At 36.3% G+C, this 4617-nt stretch overlaps 1 pseudogene; it reads left to right on the top strand.

The window, feature by feature from the left end:
• On the top strand, window positions 1–609 carry LOC129886379 (uncharacterized; annotated as a pseudogene).
• Window positions 610–4617: the final 4008 nt, after the last annotated feature.

Here is a 4617-nt window from a genome sequence, read left to right as displayed (position 1 = left end):
TAATAAAGAACCATCTCTCTCATTTCTTTTCTTCAAACTTTCACTTTCTCTCTCTCTTGATTTCACCATGGCTAAAGACTTCCAAATCCCAAATGATTTCCAGGAAAACCAATCACCAAACACCAATTCTCCTCTTCCAAATGAATGCAAAACCCCAAAATCACCTTCATTCAGGATTCCCAAAGTTGTCAGTTGTCCAGGTGCTCCTAAGAAACCCACAAGGGCAAACCATCATCATGCAAGAGTAGATTGCCATTTGAGATCATCGTCGTCATTGGAGGAGAAGAAGTTGATTCGTTTTTCAGAGATGCTAAAAATCTTAAGAACAATGGTGGTAACAGGATCATGAAAAGGAGACGTACTATGTAAACTCAAAAAAAATGTTTTTCAGAATCATCTGATATCTGAAACTCATTAGTGACCGATTGATAAAAGTTGTTGCAAGAGTCTCTATTAGAAATCTAATTAGTCGTAAGGTGTAAGGTGAAGTTTCATTTATTTTCATTATAGGATCGTGTCGTGTCATGTCAGGTAAGTTACCTAGCTAAGTAAGAACTAATGTCGCATCGTATCGTGTCGCGCGTGTCATGCTTTTCTTTAGTATGTTTAGGTATGATGGATCTGAATTATGGGTATAAATCTGAAATTTTTTATATAAAAATGTTTCTCAAAGTAATTGGAATATATTAGTGAAAACCATTTTAAAATCGGAGTTATATTCAACGTATAATCACCATTTTAAGAAAAAATTTAGTTCTTGAAATACCCTCAAAATTTGGAGTTCAAAATCCTGAATTAAAAGTCAAAATTATTTAATAATAAATGGGTAATGAAGATTAGAGCTCAAAATTACTTACCCAATCGATTTGCCTCGAAAAACCCTTAAGAAATCGCCTCTACCAAGCTCCCAAAACTCAAAAATGGTAAAGAAATGGTCTATCTAGACTTTTAGGAAGAAAACACTGTACAGGACACTTTACCCATCGCGATCACGGCCCCACCTCACGACTGTGATTAGGAAATCATGTCAACTCAATAACTGACCCTCGCAATCACGACTGAGTCCATGCGATCGCGGTACACGACCAACCAACCCTTCTCGTTCGCAGCAACTAACCTCGCGATCGCGATGCACGAAGCCACACACCTACACAATCGCGAGGGGCACGTTTCGCGTGCATAGTGCATCAGGCACCAAAAAACAGCAACCAGAAAACTCAAGGCACAATTTGTTTTGAATGGACCCTCGGAATTCGTTCGAAATCCCATGCACACAAACCATATGCTACCTTACGAAATTTGTCGTTCCAGACTCAATAAAAACAGTCGAAATTTGGATTCGAGACTTTCTTGTCCCAGAATCCATTTAGTTGCAACTAAACTAACTTAAGACTCAAAAATACCAAATCAGGCTCGGGACTTCTGAAAATTCAATCGAGACCTCTCCAAGCTTAGAATCATCCCAAAATCCAACGGAATCGTCGGAATTCCATTTTGAGTATCCAAACTTAGAATATTGACCAAAGTCAACTCTGGGCCTAAAATTCCATAAATTTCCAACTTAGAACCTCAAATCCACGAAACAACTCCCAATCTGGAATCAACAACTCTCCTAGATCAAATTTTGCATTTCAGAGTTAATGGAGCTGACAGAATTTCATTTTGAGGCTTGTAGCTCTTGTTGGTATCAAAAACCACTTAAGTCTTTAAGAACTCAAAACTTCCACAAGTGTTAACGTTTCAAAGAAAATCCAAAACCAACTTGGAAAATTAATTAAATAAGACTCGGGGCAACTATCCGAGGGTTAAAACGGTCATTTTATGAAAATTTTTAAAAATGACCTTCAGGTCATTACATAACTTAATCTAATTAATTGTATTATAAGTATATAATGACGCTGTATGAATCAATAATTAATGACGTTGGATGAATGTGATCCACTTATTTTTACAACAACAAGAACAACAACAACAACATACCCGATGAAATCCCACAAGTAGGGTCTGGGGAGGGTAGAATGTACGTAGACATTACCACTATCTCATGGAGATAAAGAGACTATTTTCGAAAGGCCCTCGGCTCAAAGTAACAGTCCCAAGAAAGGGAGAATCACAATATAATATATATATATATATATATATATATATATATATATATCATAATAGCTGAAATGAAAGGTCATGCAAATTCTATAAGGCAAGCACAATACCAATATCAAGATAATGGGATAATCAAGGGCAATAACAACACAACTATAATGGCATGCCTAGACCTAAGACCAATCCTAAACCATCACAGGGTAAGACAAATATTCTACCCCTGCTAGCCTTCTACCCTTACTAGCCTTCTACCCTAATATGTCTAAGGTCATATCCTCGGTGATATGATGCTGCCCCATATCATGTCTAATCACCTCTGCCCAATACTTTTTTGGTCTACCCCTACCCCTCATCATAGTCCGCAAATTCAACCACTCGCACCTTCTAACTGTGGTGTCGACACACATCTTCTACACATGCCCAAACCATCTCAATCTCGCTTCTCTCATCTTGTCTGTCAAAGAGGCCACTCTCGCCTTCTCCCAAATAACCTTGTTCCTAATTTTATCACTCCTAGTATGTCCATACATCCATCTCAACATCCTTATCTCAGCAACATGCATCTTTTGAACATGAGAGCTCTTGATTGGCCAGCACTCCACACCATATAGTAACGATGACCTAACCACCATTTTATAGAACTTACCTTTAAGTTTAGGTGGTACCTTCCTATCATACAGGTTTCCAGAGGCAAGCCTCCATTTTGTCCATGCTACCCCAATACGATGCGTGACATTATCGTCAATGTCCCCACTACTCTGGATGACAGATCCATTCATCTTTACTTATAAAATTCTAGAGATATAGTGTGTTCAAGCCCGATTTCAAAAATGAAGGAAATGTTTTTTTGTAGAAAACAATTTTCCTTCTAATAACTTGCATGATGTGATTTTGAAGTAACTGAATCGGTGAATTACAAATATCACATGTCAACACTAGAACGATAAACCTATAAAATCCTTGATAAATAAAATAACAAACCCTAATTTTCATTTCTTATTTTCCAGTATGTTGAGTAAACACTAATTATACAATTATTATATTTGTCTTATACACTGAATATATGCAAATAACAAATACACATTACTTCACCTAGGGCGAGTGAGGTTTTTTTCAACCATTAAATAAAAATGTTGAGATCCCATATAATAAGAAGAGTTAATGGTTAAAAGCACATTTATCATATCACATTTTTGCAAGTTTCATATCTAAACTATCCAGTATTTGAATTTTTTTACTTGAACTACAACTGTCACCCCTCGGGAGGGTACCTAGACATGATCGGCACTCAAAAACCATTGTTGGCTCCCAAGAGAACCACTTGGCGTGATCACACATTTATTCATTCAAAGGAAGGCTTAGTTTAAGAGAAAAATAATCTTAATGGGCTATCTCAATCAACAATCTCCATCATTCAAATCAGAAACATAGTTTGAAAGACAACTAATCAAGAGTTAAAGATATCAAAATAAATCTATCACTATCTGGTCTATGAAACATTTATCTCTACTATCTAGATGGTGTCAATGACAGGTTCATATCTACCTCAAATCAAGTAAAAGTAAATGTCTAAACTCTAAAACTAGATGATAAAACAATGACATCCTCCTGAAAGAAGAGAGTACTCACCAATAAGCTGAGTGTGAACAGATCCTCAACGGTGCGCCTGTTGATGATCTCTTAAACCTGCCTCTGTATCATTAAACAATACAGGTCCAAATGGACGTCAATATGTGAAATATACAAATATTTAATATGACAGAACGAAACATGCATTAAGGTAGAATAATACCCGTTCAGATATCTCAAATCAGAAAGATGAGGAATTCAATCAGGATGTCATAAGTCTAAAGCAAGATTAAGGTTTAGACAGAGACCAATCATATACAATCTAATCAAATCAAATCAGAGTACTATCAAGACCTATATGGGAGTTTCTCTTATCTAACAACAATTACTTATGAGCCAGTCACCGCACAACAAGCCCGTTGTTGCCACAACTATCTAGTAATTTGCCAGGGTAAAGGACAAACAAATCATCCAATAAAGGATCCAATCAAGCAATCAAGTCCTAACTTTTCAGGACATTAAAATAAATGGAAACATCCAACTTTAATGGTTCAATCCCCTCCTACGCTGGCTACGTAGTTATTAGGTTTGAGTTATTACTTACTTTTATCCAATTCGGTGCTCGATACTCCTCCCAGGACTCAATGCTCATAAGACAATCAATTTCAATCAAACCAATCAACAAGTCTAATATGGACTTTTATCAGTTCATTGGTTATATCCAATCGATCCTTTCGGACAATCAATCTTCCAATCATTCCCAAATCATTCATTTATGAGTAATTGGGATAATCATTTATGGAAATATTTAGTTGAGACCATTCAATTGAGTTCAATAATGAAGATACAAAGACTTATAAGTTTCATCAAGACTATCATCATGCTCACATCCCAATAACAATCATGCATTCACAAGTTCAAGGCCCTAAACTCAATTCTTAGTCATGT

This window comes from Solanum dulcamara, chromosome 1 (genome assembly GCF_947179165.1).
Source record: "Solanum dulcamara chromosome 1, daSolDulc1.2, whole genome shotgun sequence".
In the NCBI taxonomy this organism is placed as follows: domain Eukaryota; kingdom Viridiplantae; phylum Streptophyta; class Magnoliopsida; order Solanales; family Solanaceae; genus Solanum; species Solanum dulcamara.
This window is presented reverse-complemented; position numbering and strand designations above follow the sequence as displayed.